Raw genomic sequence first — 22,918 nt, 5'->3', positions numbered from 1 at the left:
AAAGGCATTCAGAGACACGGCTCAATACAGATGGGGACAGGTCCGGGGAGGATAGGTAGAGCTGAGTATCATCCGCATACAGATGATACTGAAATCCAAAGGAGCTGATTAGTTTGCCAAGAGATGAGGTATAGATTGAGAAAAGCAAGGGACCTAAAACTGAACCCTGAGGTACTCCAACTGAAAGAGGTAGCGAAGAGGAGGTAGAATCAGAGAAACGAACACTAAAGGAGCGGTTAGAGAGGTAGGATGAGAACCAAGAGAGGGCTGTGTCTTTAAGACCTATGGATTGTAGTGTTTGTATGAGAAGTGTGTGGTCAACAGTGTCAAAAGCTGCAGAGAGATCTAGAAGAATTAGTAGTGAGTAGTGGCCTTTAGACTTAGCAGTGACCAGATCATTCACAACTTTAGTCAGTGCTGTCTCTGTGGAGTGTTGGGCACGAAAGCCTGACTGATGCGGGTCCATTAAGTTGTGCGAGTTAAGAAAGTGTGTGAGGGCTGAGGCGAGTATAAGCAAGTCTTTCAAGTAGTTTGGAGGTGCATGGAAGTTGAGAAATGGGACGGTAGTTTGAGAGAGAGCTTGGATCAGAATTCTGTTTTTTCAGAATCGGAGTAATAACTGCTTGTTTGAACAATGAAGGAAAGACACCAGTAGAGAAAGAGAGGTTGCAGATTTTAGTTAAGATTGGAATGAGCACAGGAGACAGAGATTTACTTATTTGCGAGGGTATAGGGTCAAGAGGAGAGGTAGTAGAGTGGGAGGCAGAGAAAAGTGCAGATACTTCATCTTCATTTGTGGGATCAAATGAAGCAAATGCTTCAGAGGGCTCAGGTATGGAACTGAGCATATCACCAACCGAGTTTGAGCATACCAATTCATCTCTGATCTTGTCAATCTTATCCCTGAAGTAGAAAGCAAGATCTTGGGCATGGATAGTGGTTGGTGGCTTGGGTGAGGGAGGGTTGAGAAGGGATTTAAATGTATTAAAAAGTCGTTTTGGGTTAGAAGCTTGAGCAGAAATGAGAGTTTGGAAATATGTTTGTTTGGCAGTTTCCAGGGCATAACTATAGTACTGGTAGATATTCTTATATGTAAAGAAATCCATTGGACTGTGAGATTTACGCCTATATATATATATTATGGCCAGGGGGTCAGGCTGATCAAACACTTACTGTGTGCCACCACAGCCACCAGCACCTCAGAGTGTTGGCTCCAGGATGGCAGGCCTGGCACTCTCCCCCCAACGTGGCGCGGCACAGGCACAGCTGCTTGTCTGAGCCGAGGACAGAGGGCGGAGTCAGAGGCTGGTGGAGGGAGCCGTGAATGATGGAGGGTGCCGTCACTCACGCTCCACAATGGACCATGGGAAGAGCTGCGTGCAACCACGCATGCATCACCCCTCCTGTAGGCATTTTAGTTTGGGGCAATATGCCGTAACCATGTCGGGTATTCAGCAGGGCTGCAATGTGGGTTGAGCCACCAGGTCCAGCAGCTGCCATCTGTAGCATGTGCCGCCCCTAGGACCATGCCTCACAGGCCGGGCGGGAAATCGGGCCATGTGTATAGGTACAATTTTGTATGCCAGCCCGTCCGATTTGTGCGTGTTTCACAATGAGTTGAATACTGTACATGATCTTGTGAGTCACAATATTGAACCGGCTGTGTTGCTGTTGATGATAAGACACTGAAGGGCAGATTTATTAAGCTCGGTGAAGTGATAAAGTGTCTAGTTTTTATCACCGGCCAATCAGCTCCTAACTGTCAAGTTGCCAGCTTGGTTTGAAAAATGACAGGTAGGAGCTGATTGGCCAGTGATAAAAACCAGACACTTTATCACTTCACCGAGCTTAATAAATCTACCCCTGAATAAGCAGCTGGTGAGATCACAAGATATGATCAGATTTTTCTAACCTGGTGATTTTTTTACCTGGTAATCAAGCTCACATACTAGCGAAATGCGCGTCCAGACAGTTTGTGATAAAATACCAGCCACATTATCACTTCACCGAGCTTAATAAATCTGCCCCTGAGAGCTTTAACTTCCCGGCAGCAGGTACCAACATCCTGCACACAAGCGCTAAGGTCACACACTGCCGCCCAATGCTGCAGGAGTAGCATATTACCTGCACTCCTCACACTTCTTACAATACCGGCAGGCTTGCTCTCCGCCATACCCGTCTGTAAAGTGGCACCATATCTGTGCAGCAACTGATGGATGAGTATACCCACTGCACTAGTCCAAGGACACCTATACTCCTATACTGTCAATAAAAACACAGCAAGCAGCACGTCCATCTCTATTATATGTGAATTTTCGGCACACTAAAATCTGTGGTTAAATCTTTAGGTCTGCCATTATCTTTGCAGGATCAATAGCTGAAGACCTAGCATCAAACATGTAGCTACCACCCTAATACTTGATTATTATAGGTGCTAAATTATCCTTGTATCCACATTTAAAATTGTTTATTATATTTCTTTGCATTGTTTAAGACTGCGGACTCAGGGCCAGAGAATTTTACAGTACATGTATTACCTAATTTCTCTTACAGGTATTAATTTTTGGCAATTACTTACATTTATATGCTAAAAATACCTGTGACGGACCCTGCTATTGTCAATTATCTAACAGGCGGGATATTAGCTCATCAGCATAATCCTTGCAACAATACATTATTGCAAATGTGTTGCATCTATTGCCACAGAAACAAAACACATCCTTTGAAAAATCAACACTTTTTTCTACTACCGTACTAATACCACTTTCACACTGCCGAAACGTTTTAAAAAACGGTATTTTGAAATGGTATTTAAAACAGGTCTGAGCCTTCACATTGCAGTAGATTACCGTTTTAAATACCATTCACATCAGTCAACCCGTTTAATCCCCTGAACACGTTTCAAGGCAGAATGCAGGGGACAGCCTATCACAGGTCTGTAGTCTGTTGATTTCACTAAATACCATTTCAGAGCCTTTCTCACTGCATAAAAACCGGCTCTGAAACGTGTAGGACTCTGCTTTTTAAACGTTTTGAAATACCGGTTATTTTTAACCGGTAAATGAACTCTGGTGCTTTCCCACTGCAGCCTTAAACGTTTTAAAATGGAAAAAAAACTGCAATATACCGTTTAACAAGTGCAGTGTGAAAGGGGTATAAGTGTGAGAAGAAAGCAGAGAAATTGTGATTAACAGGAGACCACTCTTGAAACAATTCTTTATATCAATATTGATTAAACTCTTTACATTCACTAAACTCTAAGATAGGATTTGCTATAGCTATACGAATCATTTTCTTCCTTTGTATCTGCTACTACAGTGCTGAGCACGAAATTCCCAAGGACCTACCCATACCCGTTTGAATTTGGCAGCAAAACCATCAAGGGCCATACTAGTCAACTGCAGGAGATATCTGGTGCTGTGGGCATAGGCAAACGCGGAGGGGGGGGGGGTTCTGGTTGCTCAAAACCCCCCGCACCCCTCCTCTTGGCAAGTGCCTTAAATTCTAACAACAATACCACTGGCAAGTGCCTTAAATTCTAACAACAATAGCACTGGTATATAATATGATCAATAGAGCTGCCACCACATCTTGCAGTGTAAGGGACAGAGCAGAGCTGCTGCACATGCCTAGTGTACCAGCTTCTTCTACCACATTTACTGTATGTGTGAATCTGAGCCCTCAAACATCACAATGGACCAGAGAGCAGCTGCCAGGAAGAAGAGACAGGAGCCTTACTATGAGGAGGGAGCTCAGCCCCTCTAATAATCCTGAGTTTGCCGCGGTTGGTTATTACTACTGCTCAAAAATACCATGTAGGAATCTTCCCTTTCCCAGGCTCTTATTGGCACTGTACCTCCTCCTGCCCCTGCTATGGTTCTGTCTATCAAGGGGTACTAGGTCACTAGATGCCAACAGCAGACTTGCACTACTACCTCATACCCCACATTGAGGTTGTTCCCCCTACACCTGGGTACACTCAACCCACCGTTCACTGCTAAGCACACGGCGGTACAGTGGATACCCAGGGGAAAACCAGTGGGCATTTTTCTACTATTACTATTACTATTTCTAAGTATATACTGTCATATACTCAATACACAGTGTGGATTGATTTACACCAGAAAGGAAACCACTCTGACCATCTGACCAGGGTGGTGCATGTACCCTATTTAGGGACTGCACCAAGAAGACATAGCTCTTCTATGAATTCAATATTTATCTTAAAGTCCCATGATTTTTCCCATAACTTTAACTTATGCTTAGAAAACTCTGATCATATCTTATGATCTCACCAGCTGCTAATTCAATGTTTTATCATCAACCACAATGCAGACGGTTGAATATTGTGGCTCACAGGATCAAGTATTCAGCTCATTGTGAATCACACACAAATTGGGCTGTTACATACAAAATTGTACAAAGATAGATAGACAGACAGACAGACAGACAGGTACTGTATATATGTACTGAATTATCTCTTTGTAGTGACTGGGACTTTATTTTATTTTTTTAAATACTTAATACTTAAATACTAAAAATGATAACAAAACTTTTTATAAAAAATTGTAAGAGTGCCCCAACAAAGAGAGTCAACGTCTCCTCTCTAATCTAATGTACTAACCTTTTGAGCCTCTCGACCTTTTTCACAAAGTCAACCTTTTTCATGTCAACCTATTGACTGTCTATCTGATAATCCACACCCATACAAAACACAGAGGAAGAAATGTATTTCGTACAGTACAACGTAATCTTCCATTAGGGCAGAAGCTGATTTCACATGAGTACATTCATATTATAAACTACAAGGCAACAAACAATACCTATTTGTAATCCTGGAAATGTCGCTAATCTGTTTAGCAAACCTGACAGAGCAACGTGTTTGTTTTTCCTGGAGATTACTTACCTGTATAATGCGCACAGCAATAGCTATATATTTGCTGTTTTACAGCAATGTAAGTCTAATTAAATAAAGCACATTCATTCTTGATTTACTGTGTAATTTTTATTCCATGGCAGATTCAATTTATATAAAATACAATGTCCATAGTAAATCAATGTTTTCATTGCACAAGAGGTGCAACTATTTGCATAAATACTACAGGATCCATTTAACCCTTTTCTACAAACTTACATTATTTTAATCAGCTTTACTAGCTGATTGATAGAACTGCATCACTTAGACAGGACCAGTGGCGTAACTACTGTAAGGCAGCCCCAGCTGAACCTAACACGGTTCATCCATTTGGTTTAAATGAATCCTGCAGTATGCACTGTTTTTTGTAAAATATCCCTGATTTAGCTCTCTCAGTGTTTCCACCTGCTGCCGTTCCTTATTGCCCTGACCTATGCGTCATGACCAGGATCGCTTCTGACAGCTTCAGACCACTAGATTTGACAGCTATCCCTTTCAGTATTATATCCCGCTGCTTATTACGTTTTGCTTTGTACTTCTAATATGTATTTGCAGATGTTGATGCTACTGTGTATTTTTAATCTTGTGTTCACTATGTCACGGGTTTCATTTGCATTATGTCACTCTTCCAGGCAGTCGCTTAGCAACCGGCCCGGAGCTCCGGACGCACCGGCTGGTGCGCGTCTCGACTAGATGACGTCATATGATCCGGTGGCACGGACGGAGGCTGACGGCTGGCGCACGGGGGTTGGTTAAGGTAATGGATTCATTATGTATATATATTTGTTTGTATGCACTGTTTAGATGAGCTTGAAAAAGGTTATAATAAACCGAAACGTCGCTTCACGGACCGCTGTGTCTGTCATCTTTTCTTATCAAGTCCCACGAGTGCCGGCACCGACCTGTTTCTACATCATTGTGGTTCCACACATTGCATGGCACCGGGGCCATTACTTACTTCCATCGACTTATTGGAGTGCCGACTCGAACTATCTATATATATATATATATATATATATATATATATATATATATATGTAGAGAGATAGAGACACACATAGATAAATAGATATGACACCCACATATATACATACATGCAAACTTATTTACTACATACTGTGTTTTTTTCCCTCTACCCTTTACTCTGCAGAAGACATAACAGTCATAGTGTTTCTTCTCATTCACAACCCACCCATGACTAACCAATGACAAGCATGTCATGGCCTCCGTCAATAAGAACTTGTCACAATCTCAGTTCAGTGATGGTTCGTGGCATGGGAGTTATGCAAATGTCAGGAATGCACAGTACACATCCTCAAAATCATAATTCAGTCTAAACCAACCTACAATTCTGTGAGGGGAAAAAAACAATCTGAACTACAGGGGGTGTTTAGGTAGAGGAGGCTCCAGGGACACTGGCAACTTGTGACTCCATTCCAAGGTAGGCCGGCCCATACTCCATTTATAGCATACATCCTATAGTTTATAAATAACATTCAACAACAATATAGATTCCACTATATGATGGGTCAGAATCGAGGCTTGCAGCCGGTGAATTTAATCCACAAATGATCCACTCATCCCTTTACTCCAGGATCCTGTTTAACTACAACGGTTATGTGGCAGTCAAAATGGAGCTCAAAGCCATCCCACAAACCTGTGTAATTCAGAGGTGTCCTGGATGAAAGGGATGCCTTGGACACCCCATCTAACCCGTACCTGTATCTGTAGCTACCCACTTTGAGTTCTGTATTAATAGTATTGTACCACAATTTTTCATCACCAGTGCTACATAACAAATACCAGTACAACTACTTCATGAATGATGCATTATGTAAACATACCGATCTGATGGGACTCCGGTGCCTCCCACGCCTCCTCCCCCTCGGATTCGTCCAACTCCGGGGCAACCGTGGCCTCCTCAGCCACCTCCTCCGCCAGCTCCTCCGCCACCATCACCTCCTCCACCTCCTCCTCCGCCACAACCACCTCCTCCACCACCACCACCTCCTCCACCTCCTCCTCCGCCACCAACACCTCCTCCACCTCCTCCTCTGCCACCAACTCCTCTTCCACCTCCTCCACCACCACCTCCTCAGGCACCTCCTCCTCCTCAACCACCTCCTCCACCATCTCCTCCACCTCCTCCACCATCTCCTCCACCATCTCCTCCACCTCCTCCACTTGCTCCTCCACCATTTCCTCCTCCTCCTCCACTTGCTCCTCCTCCACCCTCGCCGCCACCTCCTCATCACGCTCTTGGACCTCCTCCTCGGCCAGGGCTGCCTCGGCCTGTTCCCGTGCCTGTCGTGCTCGGGCTCGTGCTGTGTGGTAGAAAACAAAATCATGGTCAATGTCGGGTCATTGGGGCACATGTATTAATCCATAACAAGACATACATGGAAGGGTGATAATGTTGGCAAACGATGCTTGAAAGTAGCTCCTTACTGTTAATGGACTCCAAAATGTGACATTTAAGTTATTATGTGATTGTTAGTAATTTGTTCAATCATTACAACCCTGGCATTTATCAATGTTGAACACATATTAGATCTGGCACATTGTATGCATCAGAATCATGAATGCTATGTCATTACATATAAAAGCCACATGACTGCATGTTAACCAGGAAGAAGCACACATAACAGTCTATGGACTTTTAAACCCATGGACACCCACTTATCATGAGACACATTTTATTGTTTATATATGCTATGATGTAAGTGCGAAATTTCATAGCTAAAATACTCACAATCAGCTATTTCGCCCCTAATCTGCTGTAAAAGCTGGGGCTGGCGCCTGCGGAGGTCCGACCACCGCCTCTCTAGCTGCCCGATGGTCCTCCGCACCCGAGTGCGGGCGAAAATCCTGCGCCCTGCCGCAGCATAGGCCCGCCGCTTCTGCCCATTAGTGATAAAGGGCCCCGCACGGCCCAGCCTTGTCTCCATGACGGAGACCAGAGCCCTCAGTTCCGCAGGCGAAAACGGCTCTGCCCTGCGTGTCTCCGCCATGTTAACAATGGCATCAATCAACCAATCAGGTGGTGGCATTGGTTTATCACAGTTATTTGTGTTAATAACTTTATTGTTCATCTTTACATGAACAGCGTCTCTGCGCCAACACAAATGGTGACAAATTCGCATGCCTTAAAAACAGTAGTGCTGATGTATGGGAAAGAATAAATCTGATATATATAAAACACAGTGTGTATGCACTTAGCAAATCCAATAACGCCTCGCTCCGCCAAGCAACGCGTGCTATAGCTTAGCAACGCATAGCTGTACTTAGCATTACTTACTCTATGCATCTATGTGTATGCGTACATTTATGTTTAAAAGACACATACACATACTTGCAGGTATCCTGAGTCCAGCATTATACACCAGTGCTGCCTGCCTGGCTGCCTGGCTGCCTGCCTGCCTGCCTGCCTGCCTGGCTGCTCCTTGAAATGTTTAAACATGTGAATAAATTCCAATATCATATATATATATATATATATATATATATATATATATATATATATCTGCAAACAAATCATACATCAACACAGAAAAAAGTCACCACCACATTAGAGAATAAATCAATGTACTCACCAGACATCAGGGATAGTATCAACTACAATAATGAAGATATAACAAACAAATAAGATCCCTTGTACAAAGTATAATAATGAGCACCTATATTGTACTTCCCCCAAAACTAAGCACATATGATAAATATCTACTATTTCTTTGCCATTAGGAGGGCAGGCTGGATAATTGTCGTTTTGTAACACTGACAACTACCACACTGTACTTATTTGAAGGGGTGATTTTTACCACAATTGGTGTGTTCTGGTCAACTAGATAAAATGTACCTGAAGAATCTTTGCGCCACAGAGTCCCGCAGCTGGTATCCCCTCCGGCATTCGGGGGCGCGGGATGGGCGCATGGGCGGATCTTGCGGCTCAGATGGAACCTCCCACTCATCAAAGGGTATCTCACGCCGCACAGCAATGTTATGGAAAAATATACACAGGCCCACGATCCTCGACACCATTTCAGGCGCATACTGTAAGTCACCACCAGTGCGGTGGAGCACTCTAAATCGACCCTTTAAAAGGCCAATTGAGCGCTCCACCACTTGCCTGGTGGCAACATGCGCCCGATTGAATGCCTCCTGTGGGCCCGGTTCTGGGGAGCTGTACGGCGTAAGTAGCCAGGGCGTACATGGGTAACCGGAGTCACCCAGAACCCACGCATCACGGCCTTCCAGCTCTTGTAGTCTTTGCCATATCCTGGTTTGTCGGATGACATGAGAGTCATGGGCACTTCCGGGAAACTTCGAGTTGAAGGCGAGAATTTCCATGGATGGGCCACATACCACCATCACGTTCAGTGAGTGGAACAATTTGCGGTTCCTATATATCTTCTCACTTCGAGATGGAGGCACAAATGGTACATGGGTGCCATCCACAGCCCCTATCACATTAGGGAAGCCAGCAATTTGATGGAAGGCCTGCTGGCTTCTGCGCAGGGTCTCGGTGGCAAATGTCATGGCCATGAAGTGCCCCTTGCGCCTGAACATGGCCGACGTCACACGCCTCAGGATTCCGGCTGAGATATTCCAGCAAGTACTGCCACTACTTGTTGGAATGATCCTGAGGCGCAGAAATGCAACACCGCCAGCAGCTGTGTGTGAGGCGGAATTGCTGTCGTGATCCCGTGTAGAGGTTCCAGATCACTCTCAATTAACGAGAGCAGATCCAGAATTACATGTGGCGGTAACCGGTACCTAGTAAGTACCTCATCATCGGGCATAGCAAACAGAGTCACCCGTGTGCGATAGATTCTAGCACGTCCTGGCCTCCTTGGGCGACGAGTGGGGAGAGCCGCAAGTGCCCTTAGCCTCCTTTCCATGTACGCCATCATTGCTTCAGCAACCTATAAAGAAATGAACATACATACTGAAGCACCTATGCACATAATGGCCATATCCAACTACAAATAGATTTGTAGGCTTCAATACGTACAATAGATGGCCGCCCCGTCAAATCGCGAATATCCATTTCACTCTATAATGATGTAACAATAATATGAACTCAATACACACCGTCCTAAACACACAGATGCTTACAACATCGAACTACTAAACACTACTTGAGGATCAAAGGTGTCTGCATTTGTGGCCGACATCATGTACTATGAGACATTTCAGCTATTGCTGGGACATGTTGTCCTGCAATAGATGAACACACACAGGTTTAAGACCTGTGAGTGAAATAGTGAACATGTGACATGTTGCAATAATGCTACAAACACTTTGCTGGCCCAACAATCTGTAGTCAGTGAGGCAATGGTGCATACATTCATACACTTACATTGTTAATGGATATCATATCTACAAGGACCATGGAAGAGCTTACCTTAGACCCTGACAAGTCCAGATCTGGAGACAAATGATTCTAGCAGCAACTCACTATTTATAGGCCTCTCACATGTGTGGTCTATAACAGTAGTGATGAGTATAGCATGACTTGTGGCCTGGATTTTCTAAGGGATTGGGCTACTTTTAGCTTGCAATCAAACTCAACAATACCACAGTAGTCATGAACCAAATGTCATGTCATGCTAGCAAATAGCATGTGTATTGTGCGATAGTCACAGGTGTATCAGAAGATTCTATGCAATGTTAGAATTGGTGACCAGTATTTCATGTGGAAGTTTCGCCAGGTTTTACACAATGGAATTTCCGCCACGTATGCGGCGCGAAAAAACAGCGACGTACGCTCGCGCACGGAACGCAGCTGCCGCTGATGTCCGCCAAACAGGATACACAAACAGTATATAAAGGTGTATTAGAATGTGACAATGTTGTTGCTAACATGTCTGGATCACAATCAGAGGTGGACCAGGAGCTGCAGCAACTATTTGACCAGATGGACTCCAGCACCTCCTATGTGCCACTGCACATGCAGGCAGTGGGAAATGAGGAGGCTGCTGGCCCTTCTACAGCAGGGCAACCTGCACCTGACCATTCTACAGCAGGGCAACCTGCACCTGGCCCTTCTGCAGCAGGGCAACCTGCAGCTGCCTCATATGCACCATCAGCAGAATCATTTGGAACACAACCGGGGACTTCACAAGATAGTACCATGGCCAGCACTTCAAGTACAGGGACACGTGCCAGTGGGCGTGGCCATGGCCGTGGCAAGGGGAAAAAGAGGGCAACAGAGGAACCAAGTTCCCGAAATAAGGCATATGAAGCACAGGAGCTTGCCATCCTGGTTCCCCGAGCACGTGATTGGATTGAGTGTCCATCGGAGAGGCTGACACACACACGCAGATGGAAGATTTGGGAAGACATAACGGCAGAGATTAATGAAGTTGCGCCACAAGTTCGTGAGCCGGACCATGTCAAGAAGAGGCAAGTTGTTTTGGGATACATGTGCCCAGTAATAGACAAGTAATGATTGAATTCATGCTTAGATGGATTTTGCAAATGGCCGGTGAGGTTGTTACGATACACAGACATTATTGACATGTTATTTAGTTGACAGTTAGAGTACGGTGATTGTGAATGTGTATTGTAACGGTTGATATCATAGTTGCATGTAATGTTATTTTTTTGACATGAAGCACATGTCGTAATATGGAGCACAGAGCAATGGCTGCAACAGCAAACATCTGGAGTGACATGTATTAATATGTCAACTTACATTGCAGGTGGCAGGACTTCAAAACCAACCTGAAGAGGAAGATGACCAAGCGGTGGGAACACAGCCAGAGATCTGGGGCCGGGCCCATGCCATCAGGGCTAGAGTTCACCCCCCTGGAGTTGATGGCCGAGAGCTGTGTATCAGTTGAGGAGATCAGGGGGGTGAGCACGATGGATAGCGAGGCCCCAGCTGAAGTGTTTGCGTCTTTTATTGAAGGTAAATATTTGTCATGCCATAAGCTTGTGCAAGTAATTATCTTAGAATGTGTCCTAATTGTGTTTATCATTTTCCACAGACACCCCACTGCTTGGTGACGACTCTGCTCAGGAGGTGGAGGAGTCCGTGCCACCTGGCCCCAGTGGTAGGCCTGTGCAGCAGCAGCCATCGGCCCAAGCCGATTTTGCCACCTTGGCCCAGATGCTTGGGGACATAAACCAGCAGGGAGAGTTGGCATCAGAACGGATGCGTAGGACCGAGGAGATCATAGCGAGCTTGATCAGCACCCAGCAGGCCATCGCTGGGAGCATGCAGGCCATGGCTGAGGCGCATCAGGCCATGGCTGCAAGTGCTCAGGTGCTGGCCGAGCAAGCCACCCGCCAAAATGATCTCCTCCTCCACCATAATGAGCTTATGGTGGAGCTGGTTAACAGCAACAGGGTCCTAATGTCATCCGTTTCTGGTGCATTACCACCAGCAACACTCCCTGCTGGCAGGAGGGGTAGACCAGCCAACCCCTCACCAGCATCTGCTCCACCTGCCCCAGCATCTGGCCGTGGCCGAAGAGCTGCTGCACAGGCCAAGGAGCCTACCAAGGCCAAACGTGGTCGCAAATGAACTTGTGGCTGCATTAATCTCCACCGTTATGTCATCCCAACTCTTCCATTGTGCTGTGTGTGTCAGCTTCTTGTGTCCAATCACGTGCTGAGGGTAACCAGATGAGCCCTTGCTTCAAATGTCCTTTTTGGTTCCCCTGTTGCCCTCTTTTGCCTGCCATTACTGTCATCTGTACTTGAAGTGATGTTGCTAAGTCCCCGGTTGTGTTCCAAATGATTCTGCTGATGGTGCATATGAGGCAGCTGCAGGTTGCCCTGCTGCAGAAGGGCCAGGTGCAGGTTGCCCTGCTGTAGAATGGTCAGGTGCAGGTTGCCCTGCTGTAGAAGGGCCAGCAGCCTCCTCATTTCCCACTGCCTGCATGTGCAGTGGCACATAGGAGGTGCTGGAGTCCATCTGTGTGCAATTATATTTGTTTTGTATTATAATTTATTTTGGTACATTCCTAACATGGTTTTTTTTTTTTTGGTTTTTTAATTTTTTTCTCATTGCATCACAGTGGCATTGACTGTGAAATGTATATAAATAAATTTCTTTACTTTACTAAAATTGTGTGGTTTCATTAGTACATGTCGAATACACATGTGTATTGCTAGTATTAATATTCAGTCATGTCCATTGTTAGCAGGTTTAAAGTGTGTGACAAGTACAGCATATGTGGGTGTTTAGTAAGGGTTCCTTGAAGCAGCAATGTTTTCAATTAAAGCACTGACAAGCGTCCTATTAGTGAGTAATGAGTAAAGGAGTCGATTCAATTGGGTTCAGGTGTTAATGCTTGTAGTCATTAGGCGGTCCGTTCGCCTACCGCAGGAACGAGTGGTGTCCGCAAAGCAATAGTAGCCTTTTGGACACCGCACATTTCTGCCCTTTTTGTTCGCGTGCATTCGGAGTGGTATCCGAATGCACGCCCCCCAACATAAGTGTACTCCCCCGTGTCCACCCATGTTTCCGCCCCGTTTTGCCCACTTTGAAACTACGCCCATGTGTCATTCCGCATGACGCCCATAATACGCCCATATTTCCCGACTGATTGCGGTGAACAGTTTTGTACGGGATTTGCCCGAACAGGTACGGAGTCAAGGCGTGGCACATGCGCGTTGCGTTCTCCACGCATGCGCAGACGCCGTAAAGACGCGATCCGAAAGTATGCGGTAAAGTACGCGTCAATCAGAATAAGGGCCATTGTTAGGCTGTCCATTCTCTGTGAACATGGGCCTAGGTGCTGATGTAAGAGTTTATTCACTTTTACTACTCAATCCCTCACTCAGCTATCACAGGTTATACAAAAGTGAGGGAAATTTCAGCACATATACATACCTCCCAAAATGACCCTCTTCAGGAGGGACACAATGCTCTATTCCTGGACTTTCCTCTTAATGTATGACTAGGTGATTCATCGCGCCCTACGGGCGCTCTTCACACCGTCGTAAGGGGCTGCGCCCCCTTAATTTGTGAACGTTTGTATATGAGAAATATGGTTAGAATTGTATGAAAGATGCCCTGTATTGCAACTTAGGTGTCCGCGAATCGCGGGAGGGGGGGTCGCGGAGGGTGCCGCGAATTGCAGGAGGGGGGGTCGCGGGGGGTGCCGCTAATTGCAGGAGGGGGGGTTGTGGGGGGGTGGATGCTGCGAATCGCGGGAGGGGAGGGATTGCAGAGAATCGCGGGAGGGGGGTCGCGGGGTGGGTGCCGCGAATCGCGGGAGGGGGGGTTACGGGGCGGGGGTTGCGGCGAATCATGGGAGGGGGGTCGCGGGGGTGTGCCGTGAATCACGGGAGGGGGGGTCACGGGGTGGGGTGCCGAGAATCGCGGGGGAGGTGTGTGTGTGTGTGCCGTGAATCGCGGGAGTGGGGGTTGTGGGGGGGGGGTGACGCAAATCGCCACAAGAAAAAAACAACACAGAAAGGTCAACACATGTAAATGTTGACATAAGTGTGGCACTTCATTGGTGTCCATGTCGACACATGAGAATGAATATGAAAATATTCAAAAAATGAAAAAAAAAACTTCAAAAACTCATGTCAACCTTTTTCATTGTCGACCATAGCCATGTCAGTGTTTTCCATGTGCCATTTAATCCTGGGGCTGCCGCAAATCGCGGGGGGTGCCGCGATTTGCGGGAGGGGGGGGGTTGCGGGGGGTGGGTGCCGCGAATCGCGGGAGAGCGGGGTTCATGGGGGTTCCGGTGGGGGGTTGCCGCGAATTGCGGGAGGGGGGGTCGCGGGGGGTGCCGCAAATCGCCGGAGGGGGGGTTGCGGGGGGTGTGACGCGAATCGCCACAAGAAAAAAATCAACACAGAAAGGTCAACACATGTAAATGTTGACATAAGTGTGGCACTTCATTGGTGTCCATGTCGACACATGAGAATGAATATGAAAATATTCAAAAAATGACAAAAAAACTTCAAAAACTCATGTCAACCTTTTTCATTGTCGACCATAGCCATGTCAGTGTTTTCCATGTGCAATTTAATTCTGGAGCTGCCGCGAATCACGGGGGGGTGCCGCGAATTGCGGGAGGGGGGGGTCGCGGGGGTGGGTGCCGCGAATCGCGGGAGGGCGGGGTTCACAGGGGTTCCGGTGGGGGGTTGCCGCGAATTGCGGGAGGTGGGGGGTCATGGGGGGTGCCGCGAATCGCGGGAGGGGGGGTTGCGGGGGGTGTGACGCGAATCGCCACAAGAAAAAATCAACACAGAAAGGTCAACACATGTAAATGTTGACATAAGTGTGCCACTTCATTGGTGTCCATGTCGACACATGACAATGAATATGAAAAAATTAAAAATAAATCTTCAAAAACTCATGTCAACCTTTTTCATTGTCGACCATAGCCATGTCAGTGTTTTGCATGTGCCATTTAATCCTGGGGCTGCTGCGAATTTAGGGGGGGGGTGCCGCGAATCGCGGGAGGGGGGTCGCAGGGGGGTGCCGCCAATCGTGCAAGGGGGGGTCGCGGGGGGGTTCTTTTTGCCGCGAATCGCGGGAGGGAGGTCGCGGTGGGGGTGTTTTTTCCGCGAATCGGGGGGGGGGGGTCACGGGGGAGGGTTTGCCGCGATTCGCGGGAGGGGGGGGGTCGCGGGGTGGTGGTTATGCCGCGAATTGCGGGAGGGGTCGTGGGGGGGTTCTTTTTGCAGCGAATCGCGGGAGGGGGGTCGCGGAGGTGTTTTTGCTGCGAATCGCGGTAGGGGGGGTTGCGGGGGAGCGGGTGTTTTTGCCGCGAATCGCGGGAGAGGGGGGGCGCGCGGGGGGGGAGGTTTTGCCGCAAATCGCGGGAGGGGGGCGCTCACCTGGTGGCTGTGGAGTAGCAGTGCTGGGCAACATGGGAAGGCAGTAGGTGTCTGGCACTGTCTGTGGGCTCACTGGGCTGGTTCTCTGTCACATACCTCCCAACATGACCCTCTCCAGGAGGGACACAATGCTCTGTTTCTAGACTTCCCCTTAATGTATGATTGCCATCACCTGTTTTAAACAGGTTAATTTCTCAGAAAGGTGTTCAGCACAGATGAAGGCAATCACACATTAAGAGGAAAGTCCAGAAACAGAGCGTTATAGACACAGACACCCACTTTGAGTGACAGATGTAGCCAAATATATAGGAGATTACCATCACCTGTTGTGAAGCACCTTTCTTGTCCATTAACCTGTTTAAAACAGGTGATGGCAATAATAAATTAAGAGGGAAATCCAGAAACAGAGGAATGTGTCCCTCCGCATATAAGCTTCTGGTCACCATCATCATGAAGGATAAGGTGTTGGATTGGTCGGTATGAGGCAGATTCAGACCTGTTGGGAGTGGGACGGGCTGTGAATACAATACAAGTTCCCTGCTCTGTAACTAATACCCCTTTCACATTGCAACTAATTACCGGGTACAAGCCAGTTTCTTGCCGGCTCAACCCGGTGATTAGTGCAATGTCAAAGGGGTTACTGGGTCCTGCAAATGGGTAGCAACATGGCAATAAGAACCGGTAAAAAAGCAGAGTTTTTACCTGTTCGTTGCCGTGTTGCTGTGTGGCGTGAACGGATTAAATGGGTCGAGTGACCCATTTCCCGTTCACACTATGGAGGAGGCAGAGCTTGGAGCAGCGCCAGCTCTAAGAGCTGCCTCCTCCCCCGATGATGCTCTGACTCCCCACCGCAATAATACCGGTTCACTGAACTGATGTGAATATCCCAGAATGCAGGGTTACACCGGGACTGAACCGTTTCAAAGTCCCACGATGTGAAAGCAGTATTACAGTTTTTCAGGCAAAAGGAACACCACCCCACCCCCCTACCCTACTATTGGCCTATGTGTGCAATTGACAGACATGACACAATAGAAATAGAATGCACTGGTTTTTGCCATTAGTGTTACACAAGTAACATTCAGTAACAACCTTTGTAGTATCATGGTTCCCCAGAAAATGCAATGTTACTCTGAAGCTAACCAGTGCCTGACATTTACATATGTTAGCATGCTAGATATCACTAAACTGCAAATTAAATTCAAGAAATGTAATCCTACTCAGACTTATGTTCCATACATAAAAATCAAAATATAGGTTTATATAGTTTTCTATCAACAGAGAGAAACCGCTCAAACCACATAAAGCTACACAAATGAATATTATCAAATTCTGTGGAGTGTAATATAATCTATCATAGATACGGAGTGTGTTCTTACCACAGGTTTCTCTAGTGTCAGGACAAAGGGTAAAGAAGCATCCACTCATATAAAGGCACCTCTTACATTAGCGGTTATCGCATGTTGGCATCTGTGATTGTTCAGCCGCCCGGTTTCAGTGACTCATTTCTGTCAAACTATTTTAGGTTCAACCAACAACACTTCATTTCAGTCCCCTGGGAAAGGTCAATGAGTGTTTAATGCATTAGCAGGGAGATACTGCTTTATCCCTCATCAATTGTACATGTATTTCCCTGTAGACTCTTAATAATGTGGCCTTTGGCTCTACTTGTCTCATCAATGCATATTGACATTCTGTTTGCTTTTGTGCAGCACCAAAATACATGATAAGTCATTTATTATCCTGATTTAATGCAGGCTTACCAACGGAGACCGATTCAGACCTGCTCACTGGGCTGTGATTTTTCGGAGTCCAGCAAGAAAATCAAGAAAAAGCAAACGCTGATTACATCATTTCCTTGCTGCTGCTGCTCTAAAGCCTGGGCGCAGGGCCGGCGCCACCACTAGGCAGTTTTAGGCATTTGCCACTGGAGGGCGGCACTGATCTGAGGAGAGCAAGATGAAATCGGTTCAGTTGCCAAGTATGGTACCAGCTATTCACCAGCAGGTGAGTGAGAGAGACCCCCCCCCCCCCCCCCCGCCGGGAGCCCGCCCGTTAATCTGTTGCCCATAGCCTTACCCCACTGCCCCCCCCCCCCCCCGCTTGTCATCAACGCCAATTTGCGGTGGGGTAGCGCCCGCACCCACCCCTGGAGCCTGCCTGTGCATTATGATCAGTGGGTAGTGGAGGCCGACCCCCCTCCCCCCCCAGCTTGTCAGAAGTAGTACGCGGCTGGTGCCCGCTATCTACCCCCCCATGCTGGTTAGCCACAGAGGCAAACTGTGGGTAGCGCCTGCACCTGACCACCCCCCCTTGGAGCGCAGAAATCTGCGGATGGTAAGGAGCAGAGCTGGCACCCTGGAACAGATGGAGGAGACGCAGCCCCGGGGAAAGGGTGTTCTGCTGATAAGTGGAGGTACACACACATATGGTCAGAATTCCTGCTTTCACATATTTTTCAAACGCCTGCTCTCCTGCTCTCCCTCATCCCCTTTCCATCTCCTCCAACCAAGCCTCCTTCTTCTCCCACCTCCTCTCCACTTTCCTCACCTCCTTCACCTCCCCCCCTCTGCTCCTCCTTCTACTCTCCTCCTCTCCATATCCTCCACATCATCCACCTCCGCTCCTTTCCTCCTTCTCCTCTCCCCTGCTCTCCCTTTCCTTCACTTCTGCTCCTCTGCTCCCTCCCTGTGTGTCTAAACTAAAATGGTGCATGGCTTGAATCACAAAACTTACCCAGAAAGACTGAAACATCTCAATATGTATAGTTTGGGACAGAGATGGGAAAGGGAAGCATGATAGAAACTCAAATATATCAAGGATTTATCAAGGTCCAGGAGGAAAACATTCTTTAAATGAAGTGAAGCATTAGAACACGAGGACATGCCCTGAGACTGGAGGGAGGTACAGTAGGTTCAGGAGAAACTGGGTAATGGACAAGTGGAATAGCCTCCCATCAGAGGTGGTAGAGGCTTAAACATGCTTGGGATAGACATAAGGGAATCCTTACAAAGAAATAGGGGTTATAATATGGTTAAAAGGGGCGCAGACTAGATGGGCCAAATGGTTCTTATCTGCCATGAAATTCTATGTTTTAGTGGTAAATGTTTTCAGGGAAAGTTGGAAACAGAGTACAGTAAATAAGCTTTTACTGAAAGAAATCACAAGCATAGAGTATAGTTCTAGGTACCATATTTGGGAGAGTATACAGAGGGCACAGTGTATTATACAAAGCAGGATGTGCAAAAATAGACCATTCCATTTTTAGTCCTCACACCTAGGCATTGGTCATTCTAGAATCAATACAGCAACTGGTAATATGAGTATAGAAACAGGTCTGAGGAAGAGTAAAATAAACATGAATAGCTTCAGAGAAAGGAGGGATTCTAGGGAAAACGCCATACATACTAGTCCACCTGGCCGATGCCGATATACTGTAGTTAACTATATTGGCCACGGGCAGGCCGATATTGTGCATACACATTGAACTATATCAGCCACCAATATCGTTCAGTGATGTCACCAGAACCCGCGAAACATGCAGGTCATTTGTCTATATAGCCAAATTGACCTACATTTTTTGCAGACATCAATCATCGTTAACGACGCGTGAGAGCATGCATGGTTAATGATGTGGAGTGTACACACTACACGATATTGTGTAAGATATTTCTCAGAAGCCCCTTTCTGAAGGATCTCCACTATATCCTCTAGACCAGGGGGACTCAAACTATTTTTCTCTGGGACCCCATCAGACAATAAAAATAATGACAGGACCCCAGCAAGTTACTGCAGAAGGTCATCCCATCACATGTGTAGTCAGCAGCTAGCACATAAATGACGATGTGACTCCTTGAATCACTGACTGAGATTAGAAAAATCATCAGCCTGATGGTCAGCAACATGGAGTAGCAACCCCATGCTGAGATGGTCTGGAGCCACTTTTGGGGTCAGGACCCACAGTTTGAGAACCGCTGCTCTAGTGTGTATGGGGCTGTATGTCCAATACACAATTTGAGTCCCGATTCAGAGTGACAAGCACAAGTGTGGAAAACAATAATTGGTGAATTCGGCACTTCTGTGCATACGCACATGCTTGAGTGCACATGCACGAGCCCCAAAACTATGATCACAGGAGATCACATATTCCATGAGTTGGCGATGCCGTATTGCAAGAACCAACTTTTGTGGGAGCGATCCAGACCATACAGGCATGTCTACATCACTCAGGGGAAGGGCTGTAATGGCTACATGATGTCACGCGCAGCTGCGGCAACCCGAAACATGGGTGGCCAGACAGTGGCATAACTACAATTGGGGCACCCCCTTGCCACTGAAATGTGTGCGCCCCTACTCACCCCCACTTACCCCCTCACCGACGCATCTTCCACCGCTTCCTGTACCTGCTGCTGCTGTCTTTAGTCCCGGTGCTGCTGCTCCTCTCTGAATATCACATACAAAATTCCCGCCGCCTTACAGCAGACCATTTTTTAGGATGCAAGAGGAGGTCTCCGCCTCCTCTAGCATCCTTAATAACTAAAAACAAAAGTGTATAGCCCTGCGCCACAGACAGATGAACAGACTTGTGATTAAAAATACAGTAACCAGACTCAATTGGTAATTATTAACCTTTCCCGTCTATTGCTGCTGTTCATATGAGGATAGCTCAATACCCCCAATACAAAAAGACAGTATAAAAAACAATGGAACTGCGCAATATATAGGATAAATAGTATTGGCAATTTATTTGCTCACTGTAAAAACATATATCACATCAAACACAAGTACACAAAACATATATATAAAAATACTCATATATTTAAGAAAAAATGTACACAACCGGTTGTGACTGTATTGCATGCACAAGGATCTTTTTGTTAAAAGCTGGTCATGTTAGTTTGAATATGCACCTCTCTTGAGAGAAAAAATGGTACTCTTTACCTAGCACGGCGCCCATCGCGGGCATCGCGGGTACATTTATGTCTGCCCGCGACGCGACCGACGCGTTGCCCGCGATTTCCCATTGAAACCCATGTTAAACATGGAAATCGCGTCGGTCGCGTCGCGGCCGGCCATTAATGTGCACACGATGGCCGCGACGCGATGCCCACGATTTGCCATAGGAATCTATGTTAAAAGGCCCGATGGACACGATTTTCATATTAAATGGCTGAATGGACCCGATTTTACCATAGCAAACAATGTTAAATGGGCCTTAGAGCCCAAATACTTACCCTGAACTCTGAAATGCCCCCCCCAATTGTTTACGCCACCCCACGATCAACGTCAACCCGAAGCGTGGCGAGCGCAGCGAGCCCGCGAGGGGCGGCGGTACGCGTCCTCCGACCTTTTCATACCCCCACTATCCACGTCGGCGTGGAGTTGAGAATAGAATAGTGTGGCGAGCGTAGCGAGCCACCGAGCCCGAAGCGTGGCGAGCGCAGCGTGCCCCGCGAGGGGACGCGGATACCTTCACAGGTAAACGCGTCCCCTCGCGGGCTTCACAGGTGTCCGCGTCGCCACGGACACCTGTGAAGCCCGCGAGGGGACGCGTATAGCTGTGAAGGTATCCGCGTCCCCTCGCCACGCTTCGGGCTCGGTGGCTCGCTACGCTCGCCACACTATTCTATTCTCAACTCCACGCCGACGTGGATAGTGGGGGTATGAAAAGGTCGGAGGACGCGTACCGCCGCCCCTCGCGGGCTCGCTGCGCTCGCCACGCTTCGGGTTGACGTTGATCGTGGGGTGGCGTAAACAATTGGGGGGGCCATTTCAGAGTTCAGGGTAAGTATTTGGGCTCTAAGGCCCATTTAACATTGTTTCCTATGGTCAAATCGGGTCCATTCAGCCATTTAACATGAAAATCGTGTCCATCGGGACTTTTAACATTGATTCCTATGGCAAATCGTGGGCATCGCGTCGCGGCCATCGTGTGCACATTTATGGCCGGCCGCGACGCGACCGACACGATGTCCATGTTTAACATGGTTTTCAATGGGAAATCGTGGACATCGCGTCGCGTGCGGGCATCTTTAGCCCGCATACGACGCGACCGACACGATTTTTTACCTCACGATGCCCACGATCAAGATCGTGGGCGCCGTGCTAGGTAAAGAGTACCGAAAAAATAGCCATCGGGTTAGGGTATTTTGTTAGCTCAGTTCACTGACTGGTTAGTATACAGTCTATTGTGATGTTAATAATTGGTTTGTTAGCAGTTAGTGATGTGAAATATATAACCACTGTCCAGGTAATGGGTCTGGCCAGACACTTTTGAGGGTACCTTACAGCTGCCACCTGTATTTCCACGGGCCTCCCAGTTGATAGTGCTGAATCACCTTTACAGACTTTATCTGGAGTAGCCTTGGGATGGATGGTGTAGGTCCGTTAGGTATGATGTCCCTCTGGTGCAGTTCTGAAATTGCCAACGCGTTTCCCCGCCTCCTATTATCGGGATCGGCGGCTTTCTCAAGGAAGGGTATTGGCAAAACTGAAGAAGGGGATTATTCTCCGAAACATGTTGCTGTATTACGCTGGTGCAACTGCACCTCTTTGGCACTTGGACACTTTCTGGAAAGGACGCACTTGCACTTTTCATACCGGGACTCCTACCCTAAACCTTCTGCGGTGGTGCCGCAGAGCTTACCACATAAGTCATAGCCCACCGCAACCATCCACCAGGATGAGGTATTCTTTTATCTTTGTGTTTAAAGAAATTCATCTGGTTTTGAACTCAAGTGTCCATTTGCACTTTGTATGTATACATTTTATGTCTGCCAATAAATGTTGTTTTAAATCCCAACAACTCACATTTTGTTTATGAACCTGCGCCAAGCTGTACCATATTCCATACTTACCACATCTGGTACCCAACCTGGGAACATACAGCAGGGGCCAAATGTAATAGGATAGAGATTTTGGAGAGATTTCCCTTTTTTTTAAAAGCAGCAATCAATTACATGGCAAAATCAACCTGGTTTTGCAGTGTAATTGATTGCTGCTTTTAAAAAAAATGGGAAATCTCTCCAAAATATCTCACTTTCTGAAACTCTCACCCTATTACATTTGGCCCCTGGAATCTACAATACAGAAGAAAGGTAAGAAAGCTACCTGTGTTTAAAACTGGCAAGTTTTGTTGGGGGGGTTACACACTGTGCAGCTGGCCTGGGAGCCAGGAAGGGTTAATTG

Source organism: Crinia signifera, chromosome 3 (genome assembly GCF_055691185.1).
Source record: "Crinia signifera chromosome 3, ASM5569118v1, whole genome shotgun sequence".
NCBI classification, from domain to species: domain Eukaryota; kingdom Metazoa; phylum Chordata; class Amphibia; order Anura; family Myobatrachidae; genus Crinia; species Crinia signifera.
The sequence above is the reverse complement of the archived record's forward strand: the minus strand, read 5'-3'. Positions refer to the sequence as shown.